The sequence below is a fragment of the Hordeum vulgare genome, chromosome 3H (genome assembly GCF_904849725.1).
Source record: "Hordeum vulgare subsp. vulgare chromosome 3H, MorexV3_pseudomolecules_assembly, whole genome shotgun sequence".
NCBI classification, from domain to species: Eukaryota; Viridiplantae; Streptophyta; class Magnoliopsida; order Poales; family Poaceae; genus Hordeum; species Hordeum vulgare.
Genome location: NC_058520.1, coordinates 263578668 through 263589224, shown reverse-complemented (window position 1 = coordinate 263589224; position 10557 = coordinate 263578668).

The window sequence follows — 10557 nt, the reverse complement described above, 5'->3', positions numbered from 1 at the left end:
GAAAACAAGAAAACGAAAAGAAACTAGCATGGATAATACAGTGGCAAAGTGTAAACACCGGCTAACAAAGTGAAAGCATAAGCATGAATGTAAAGTCAGTGAGAACACGTACTCCCCCAAGCTTAGGCTTTTGGCCTAGCTTGGTCTACTCCCAAGCTGGGAAATAACCAGCTCCAGGGTACTCCGGAGCAGACTGCGGATGCCACTGCTGTGTGAGCTCCTTTGGCTCCCACTGATAAACTGGCGTTTGGTACTCGACTGGCGGCTCCGGCGCGGGCGCCTGTAGTTGGGCCAAGCTCTATATGCGTAGATGTCCGCGGGCATAATAGTGTACCTGCTTGCATGAAGATCGAACAAAGAAGGAGCAGGCAAAGTAATAGTCTCTCGAGTACCCTGACTAAACACCAGGTAATAAATCATCCGTCTACTAGCATCTCTATCCAGAAAATCATGGCGAACCATGCTGTCATAATCGAGATATCTCTCGGGGAGAAGCATATCTCCTTCCTCTCCCAGTCTAATCGGTATCTCAAAGTGTCTGGCAAGACGGGTAGCATAGATACCTCCATAGACAACACCTTTAGAACGGTTCAGGTTCAACCGTAGAGCTACTATAGCGCCCAAGCTATAAGTCTTATCGTTATAAAGGCCTTCGCGCAAAACCGCAAGGTTTGGAGAACTAAGTGATCTAGCCTGGCCAATCAAACATTTTCCCACAAATAGTGAGAAGTACCGAAGCACGGGAAAATGTATGCTAGCAATTCTAGCGCGAGACACTCCTCTCTCCTCTCCAACAACAATAGAACCAATGAAATCCTCCAAGTCCCGTGGACGAGGGTCACGGATATCCCCAACATAAGGTAATTTGCATACATTGCAAAAGTCCTGCAGCGTCATGCACTAGGGGACATAGTATATCATGAACTCAACCATGGGAGGATTCTTCCTCGGGTAAAAATTGAAGCTTTGAACGAAAATATTGGTGAGGAGGAGGTATTGTGGGCACTTATCTTCAATGAACGCAGTAAGACCTGCGCTCTCCACCATGTAATAAAAGTCTTCATAAAGTCCGGCGGCGCGCAAAAATTCATCACTTGGCCACTCGCACGCTCGAACTTCTGTGACTCAAGGGACTATGTACTTGGGGTGATTCTTCTCATCCTCCTTGGGGGTTACGGCTTGAAGAGCCTCTCAAGAACCTCCTCATCTTTTCCCTTTTCTAGCTCCGAAAAATTCTGAAATTTTTAGAGACTTAGAAAGAAAAGTTAATAAAGATTAACCCAACTTGTAGCAACTACTCCTACTAGTGCCTAGAGACCGTATCACGCGCTAAAACTACTTGGGACCAGCTAAAATCAACATTTCTAGCTCAAGAACAGGGTCACCAAGGTAGCAAGAATTCGTGAAGGATAAAGCACTAGAGCAAAAATTAATTGGACCAATGGAGGAGTCACTTACCAAGGAGCAAGTTCCCCAAAACGGTTCGGAGAATGGTGCTTTGAGCAAGGAGATCGAAAATCACAGCCAAATGAGCAAGAACACGGGTTTGAGCTGCGAAACAATTTTTTCTGGAGGAGGAAGAAGAGGCTGGGAGCTGGATTGAGTGGAGGGGGTGCCTGTGGGCCCCACAAGCTTGCACCCCGCCACCAGGGGGGTAGGTGGCGGTGGAAGGGCTTGTGGCCCACTGGTCAGACCCCCAGGCCAGCTCTCAGGCCCACAAATTTTCAAAAATTCCAGAAAAAATCATACTAAATTTTCAGGATCATCGGAGAACTTTTATTTTCGAGGTATTTTTCTCGGGGACGCTAAAACAGAAAACAGGAAAAGCTAAACTAATTCTCAAAGATAGGCGAAGTGGCGAACTTCGGGTCATTTTTCATCTTAGCTTCCCGAGATTTTTCCAAAACTGCTCCCCGTAAATTTTCCAAAACTTGGCGCAGATATTTTTGATATTTTCCAAAACTGCTCCCCGTAAATTTTCAGGACGTTTGGAGAACTTTGATTTCTGCACAAAAATAACACCAAGGCAATTCTGCTGAAAACAGGGTCAGTCCAGGTTAGTTCCATTCAAATCATGCAAATTAGAGTCCAAAACAAGGGCAAAAGAATTTGGAAAAGTAGATACGATGGAGATGTATCAGGGCACCAATTATAGCAGTCCATTCAACAATTTTGGCTTCATACTTGTGACCATCACTCATCCAAACTAAACAGTCATCATAGAAATGAACAGTTGCATAGAATTGCATGATCAGCTCATCATTCCATGGGGTCATCACTTTCCCAACAAACTCTTCAATTCCACTAACCTGAAGTTCTCTTGGACATGGGGACAGAAATTCTCATTTTCCTTGATATATGCCCAGTCGACATAACTCATATCACTAACACCAGGACTCTTGTCAAATAAGTTAGTCTCATAAAAGTCTTGTTGTTCCTTTGTGTGAAACCTTGGATCAACAACAGTTCTTCTTCTGACAACATATGGATCATTAGCTATCCACTTTCTTAGTCTGGCATCCTTCCTATTCTTCATATCTTCTGCTATTGGATAAGCAGCATTGTGAATAGTAAGGGTTGGTCTGAGCTTCCTGAGAATCGATGCGTTCTCATCTTCTTCCTCCTCTGGAGCATGGGCACTGGATGCATGGCCTTTGCTCTTGGCAGTTGCAGGTATGTCCTTGGTAGTCCTTTTAGGACCTACAGCCTTCTTTGCTTTGACAGGAGGCTTAGGAGCAAATTTCATTGCATCAGCCATTAGTTTCTTCTTGGGAGGAACTGGGATCTCCTCAAGAGCTTCTTCCTCAACATCTTCTGGGTCATCAAATATTGAAGTCTTTCTTCCAACGAGATGAACAGTTCTCTTCCTAGGCCTCTTCACACCATCTTTCTTTGCAGGTGCATCGTTGGAAAGTGATGTGCTCTTGCTGGCATATTCACGTGCTCTCACATCAGTAGCACTAGCAGATATCTTCCTGACAACATTCCTTGGAGGAGCCTTAGGAGGAGCTAAAGTTTCCTCTGGCATGAAATTTGAGTCATCCTCATCCAAAACTAGCTTCCTTCTTTGGATGGTGGCTTCGTTGGGCAAGCCCTAAGAGATTGGAGAACTTGGGTCTGAAGCAGGCTTCTTTGGACTAGTGCCTGAGTCCATGTCAATACACTGCTCTCTGAACTCATTTTGACTATCTTATGAACCAGACATATCTGACAGGCAAGCACAATATCAATAACAACAGTAAAACGTGTGAAGTGGATATAGGAAAGATAGAAAGCATGAGCATCACAAAATTCAGATATTTTTGAAAATTTGAAGTCTGAAACTTAGGGTATGATCTTCTGTAGGATGTAAATAGGTGGCACCGAGTTGGCATTTTGGAAGTCACCGAGAAAGCTTACTCGCTTAATAGAAACTTGGCAGCCATTTTCGGTGGCACCGAAAAGAGCTTCTTGGTCGCACCGAGTTTCTTTTCACAAATCCTAAAATAAGAATTGGTGGAACCAGTTTTACAAACTCATTCTCACTGATTTGCATACTGCGTAAGATCAGATACAAAATTTCCTACTTCTCTAATCTAAGGATTCATCTGGTGGATAGGAGGTTTGCACACGGTGGTATGAAGAATAAAGATTTCAATGCGTGAGAATCAAACAGGGAACGCAAAGGAGATCGAACGGTACCCTAGCTCAGTGGTGGTTCGGCTACGGCGGCGACGGTGGAGTAGATTGTGTCAATGGCGGGGAACCCACAGGCGGCGGCACTCGGGGAGACAAAGGCAATGACCTGGGGCTTGGGGAGAGCGAGGGTTTGGCGAACGAACCGTTTTGACGAAGTGAAATCAAAGGATTCGTCCACGGATATATATACATGTGCGTTGTGAGTGTCCCTGAAATGACAAAATCGGTGTCACTGAGTTCCACAACTGTCATTGGATAGGGAAACTCGGTGTAACTCAGTTGGGGATTTCGGTGGTACCGGGATAGGAAAATCTTATCAACTTTGAAAAATCGGTGGCGCCGAGTTTGTGGAGTTGGTCACACCGAGTTTTTCAAAGAGGTTTTGGAAGGCAGCCTTTGACGATACGAAACTCCGAGTGAACCTTCACACAGAGGGATCGACAAGTGCTTGTTCAAGTTTTGTGATGAAGCATGAATAGAACTTGAGATGAGATAGCATAGATAGCTAGAGAAGGGTCCTAGGCATTCTTGTCCAACCAATTGGCAAAAGATAAATCAAAAGCCAAATAACAACAATTGGATGTCCTCGAATGATCAAACATGCCGACCAACATGCTCACCCAATAAGAATGATGAATAAAACATGGTGAACATTCACAAACATCCTAGAAGCTATCAAGCAATTGGGCGATGACAAAGTCATCTATATATTAGTATATTGACATAGGAGCCAAGTAAGAATACTTGATCATAGGTCATACTCATCATTAAGCACAAGCGGGGTTACCACTATTACATAAGCATTAATGTGTTCATATCCTTAGGAGATGCTTATACTCAAGTCTTAGAGTAAAGCTCCCCCTTGATATGATATCCCCACTAAGAGGGATCAACTAACCTTGGGTTTTGTCGTAGAAGACTTCAAGTAGGTGAAGTAGTGGTGGATGCTCAATGTTGATGAAGATCATCTTGAGTTGGGAGCAATCCTTGTTGTTTTCATACTCCTATCACCTACATGGATTAGTCCCGAAGCAAAAGGAACATATGCAAGAATATCTATGGAGTGAAGCACACATGGCATAATGTCCAAAGATGCATTAATTACCTTGTTCCTTGCTTACCTTTAAGGGAATGTGTGATTCCTTGAACTATTGCATATGGTTGAGTTTGAGTGCATATAGTTCTTGCTAAAATGAATAAGAGTGAATATCATTGGCAGAGTCACCCCTCAAGAACTTCTAATTCTTCCTCTTGGGAATCCACACAAAATTGATGGGAATCCTTGGAGTTGTGGTAGCACTTGTTGAGGTAGAGCTAGTAGTATCCTTGGGAATCCACTTGACCTTGGCTTGGGGTTCTTCTTCAAATAGGTCAAGGTCATCTTGAAGCTTTCCCTTGCCTTTGTGGTCTTGTGGTAGAAAGCCATCTTGTCAGCTCATTCCTTAGGAAGGAGTGGAATCACACTTCTCTTCTTGGGGAACAAACTTGGGAGTGGGATATGGACCTTCTTCCCAAACATGTTCGTTGAAGTTGAAGTAGCCAACACCTTGTTTCTTCCGATGTCCTCCTGTCTTGCGCACAATTTCCTCAAATTGATTACTTCCGCCAAGACTCTTGAAGACACCTCTCTCTATAATCCCTTTAAATAGATCATTTTCTTGATCAAGTGTAACTTGGCTAAGAGAATCGTTATTCGAATCAATAGAGTTACTAGCAACAACATTATCGGATTTAGCTTTAGCATTGTGTTTAATAGATGAAGAAACCTTCTTGCCTTTGTTACTAGTGTTCCTAGGTTTAACTTGAGGAACAAAGTTAGACAAGAGTAATCGTTTGGCTAGATAAGAAGAACTCTTCTTTCAAAGATTATCATTGATTACTTTTAAGAACTCATGCTCTTGCTCCAAGTTGAGCTTCTCGAAGCGTAGCTTCTCATGGGTTATTGCAAGCTCTATATGATCTTCTAGAGTCGTCTCACGAGCTAACTTAAGAGTTTTTAATTCTTGAGTTAGTCTTTTAATTTCTTTCTTATCATCATCACTTGATTTCTCTTAACTAGCATGATAAATAGCAAGTTCATTTTCAGTGCATTCACTAGTTTTATCTAGAAGGTCATCTTCTAATACAGAGTCATCCTCATCTCTATTCAAATCAAGATACTCGGGATGTGATACCTTGGGGCCTTTAACCATGAAGTTGTTTCCGACTCCCTCATTGGGTGTATCAAATAAGGCGTGGGAGTTGGTGGAAACAAGCGCAATCCCGGCAACACCTTCAGCTTGACTATAGTCGAAGTTGGGGTGATTACTTCTCTCGCAGTGGTGATCAAACTTGGCGCCACACACCCATTCACCAACATGAGCTTGATGTCTTCTTCTTGAACTTCTCTTGGTGTATTTGTCCTTCTTCTCCAATTCCTTGCCTCTCCCCGAGTGTCTTCATTCATAGTTATCTTATCTACTCCTTCTCTCTCTACGAGGTGACTCATCTCTTGAGCTTTTTCTTCGAGGTGACTCTTCTCTTCTTTTGTAGGGAGCCGAGCACTCATTTGATTAGTGTCCGGGCTTCCTACAGTTGTAGCAGTTTTGGTCATGACTGGACGAACGCTTCTCATCATGTCTTGAACTTGAGATTCTATCTTTGCCTCTACTCTTGTAGAACTTGTTGAATTTTCTAACCACGAGGATTATCTCTTCATCAGGCACAAGATTGTCTTTTGAAGTAGCGGGAGCACCACATGAAGCTTTATAAGAACCGCATGACTTGTTGTGCAGCTCATCTTTTTCCTTGAGTGACATCTCATGAGCAACAATCCTACCAATGACTTCAGTTGGCTTGAGATCTTTGTAATTTGGCATCATTTGGATCAATGTGCACACTGTGTCATACTTGCCATCAAGAGCTCTAAATATATTCTTGATGATGAATTTGTGAGTCATCTCTTCGCTTCCTAAGTCTACAATCTCATTGGTGATAAGAGCTAGCCTAGAGTACATTTCAACGACTCCTTCACCATCCTTCATCTTGAACTTGTCAAGCTGACTTTGAAGAACATCCAACTTAGATTCTCTGTCAGAATCAGTACCTTCGTGCATATCAACCAAAGTATCCCAAATTTCTTTTGCATTCTCAAGACGACTGACTTTGTTGAATTCTTCAGGGCAAAGGCAGTTGAAGATGATATCGCAGGCTTGAGCATTAAGTTGTAACATTTTCAGTTCATCAGATGCCACATAATGATCTGGTTCATGCCCATCTCCAAAGAAGTTGCCTTGCACACCAACACGAATAATAGCCCAAACATGAGGATTAAAGCCAAGTATATGCATTTTCATTTCATGCTTCCAACTAGCAAAATTAGTGCCATCGAAGTAAGGACCTCTATGATGATAATTTCCCTCACTAGATACAATACTCTCCTAGGTTGCTAAACCAATGAAATGGAGACCAAAGCTCAAGTACCGCTTGTAGGATCGAAAGTATGTCTAGAGGGGGGTGATTAGACTACTTGACAAGATAATTTTTTGCCTTTTCCCAATTTTACTTGAGAGGAAGCTAGGATAGTTATAAAAAATCAAGTACACCCTACACATTCAGTTCTAATAGTATAGCAGCAGAAAGTAAACATGCAAGTGTAAATAGAGGAGTAAGGTAGGGAGATCAAACGCATGAGTTGACACGGCAATTTTTGGCAAGGTTCCAATAGGTGGCGCTATCGTACGTCCATGTTAGTGGAGACTTCAACCCACGAAGGGCAACGACTCCGAGAGTCCACGGAGGGCTCCACCCACGGAGGGTCCACAAAGAAGCGGCCTTGTCTATCCCACCACGACTTTCATCCACGGAGGACTAGCCTTACTCACAGTAGATCTTCACAAAGTAGGCGATCTCCTTGCCCTTACAAACATCTTGTTTCAACTCCACAACACGAAGTAGGAGGCTCCCAAGCGACACCTAACCAATCTAGGAGGCACCACCCTCCAAAAGGTAATAGATGGGGTTGATCAATGAACTCCTTTCTCTTGTGCTTGTAAAGATAGACTCCTCAACGCAAATCACTCTCTCACAGAACATGCATGTGTAGGAGTGGTTGATTTGGTGGAGAGCGGTTTGGGGAGGCTAGAGATCAAGTGTCAAATGATTGGATTTGAATATCTTGGTCTCAACACATGAGTAGGTGGTTCTCTCTCAAAAAATGGATCTGGAAAAGAAGTGTGTGATCTGAGTGCTTCTCCCATTAATGAGAACTGGGTGAAGGGGTATATATAGGCAGCAACCATAATCCAACCGTTACACATAAAAGAGCAAACTCGGTGACACCGAATTTGGAAACTCGGTGGTACCAACTAGCACTAAAGGTGTGAACTTTTGAATCGCGGTGAGACCGATATATACAAATCGGTGGCACCGAAAAGGTGACTAACGGTCAGATGGACAAACTCGGTGGCACCGATACTCAAACTCGGAAATTCCGATTTTGTGTATCTTGCCAACAAAATGTTGGTCAACCAAACACGATACCACCGATGCAGTTTTGGTTTTACCAATTTGGTGGGAATGGCTAGTGTTCTGTCTGAGGTTCAAACTCGGTGGGTACGATGTCGAAATGTTGATGACAACGAATTTGTGAATGTGGAACTTGACAGAGTGGATATGTGGGAAAATAACTTCGTGTTTTGGTGGGTAACTTTGAGCATTTGAGCAATCAGTTCATTTTACTACATCACCCCATTTTAATGGTATTGGCTTTCCTATGGACTCAAAAAGTGATTTCGCACAAACATAAAATGAAGAGTCTTCTAGCTTGAAGCTTGAGCCAATATTATTCCTTTCTTGCATCAAGAGACATCTCCACAAAAACCTTAAGCCATAGCATCTTTTGAACTTTTCTGAAATATACTTGGAAAACACATAAGTCAAATGATGCATTTGTTGTGATCAATTACCAAAACCACCCTAGGGATCAATTGTGCTTTCAGAAGGTCCTGAGTCGGGATGCCCAGAAACCCCACACTCCCACCCTTGACGCGCAAGAAGATCGCGTTCTGTGTTGAGGGCCTTGTACTCTGCGTCGGCAGGGCCCAACCCTGCGCGTATCTCAACCGCCACTGGGTCACCAAGGGGTGAGAGGCTACAGGGCTAGTGAAGGTCCTGAGTCGTGATTCTCGGGAACCCCCCATTGAAGCGCAAGCGGTTCTCACATGAACAAATTGGTCAGAGCGATGTGCGCCCGCCTGCTTACGCTTGGTTGTCGCACGGGCGACTAGACACCAAGGACCCGAGGAGCTGACGTGCACGGGGCTGATCCCGCGAGACAAAGCTCGATCACTTGGTTTTTTCAGTGCTGGAGGGACGAACCCGAGATCAACCACCATGTCCTAGCCCCCGCCGGTGCGATGTACAAGGGGAAGATGGAGGGCATGGAGCTCCGACGATCCTTCCGAGCGTGATGCATGGGGCTTCCACTTGGGCATGGCCTTAGTCGTGGCTCGACAGTAATTCTGCCAGCGCGGAGCATGGGGACTTCCACTTGGGCGTGGGCAGGAGCCCCCTTCTGAGGCCACGACACATCCCGTCATGGGCTTCAACTTGGGAGGCTCCGGGGCATGTACATCCCTAAACTCATTATTACGTGAGAGTGTCACGGACAGCGATTAGTGAGGTGTCAGATAACCCAGGCACAAGGCTTAGTTGCTCTTAGTCTTAGCCTTCACGCGGGTTGCGCCTCATTATTTGCACATCATCATGCTTAAGAAACCTACGGCATGGGGGCGATACATGTCGGGTAATCATGGCGAGGCCACTTCACTAAGATGTTTGAAACCGAGCACCCCACGAGGCGACTTATACGGCGGTAAGTCCTTCAGATAGAGCTCACTAACTCGGTTTAGCGATACTGCAGGGACGAACCCGAGCAGAGTCGCCATGCGAGGTTCGTTCATGGAATGATCGGGTGAAAACCACCCACCGCATAGCGGTCAAGGCGATGAAGCGCCAAACCAGCAGTGATGCATTTCAAATGATCAAGATAAGTTTTGAAGGGAAATAACAGGGTTGACCACACAACCGAAAACCGAGAACTTTGTGAGGATGGGACCTCATACCTGAGGATAATGCAGCCCGAAGGGTGCCCTCGATCTCGAACAAAGCAGAACTTCACCTGACATCACATTGTTGTTGGAGCTTCACGTAGCTTGACGAAGCACATCGTGAAGGCCGGCTCCTCATAGGTCAGCTACCTCCCGCAGCCACGGGTGCTCGCGAGGCCCCGGCATCACGCGAGGTGGTAGTGTGAGCCGCGCCAGCCTTTGGAAGATATCGACGACATTGTCCATGCCGAAGGGCATCTGAATACGATCTACAATGGTGCTCCCGCCTGGCCCGATGCACGAAGGCCAGAAGGAGCTCCGAGCTGCGAACCCATTGAGTCCCATGACGTCGACACACATGTGCACCTCAACGGGTGTCCCGGGAGCGATGATCCTCCTTAAGAAGTGCTCCGGGCCACACCCGTTGCGCATGGCGCGCGCCTTCCACATGTTGTCGGTCTCTTAGGCAATGAACTCTTGATCCCCCGGTGCCTGTCGTCGTACGCCTTGCTCATGAGGGAACGCGTTGAGGCACGCTTCCAAGTTGTGCCCAAGCACCTCTCTTGACGTAGCGGCCAGGTCATACGCCTTCTAGGTGGAAGCCCTCGAGCCCGACCCAAGGAAGTCACTAGGCGCGCCTTCCTATGCCAGAAGGGGGAAAGCACGTGTAGCACACGCGGGGCTTGCGATCTTGGCCTCGGCCACCGGACGCTTCGCCTTGGCAGAGCCAGAGGCGGGCATCGACTTCTTCATCCTTTGGGGGCACAGCCTCGCGAGACGCATCGCCTAT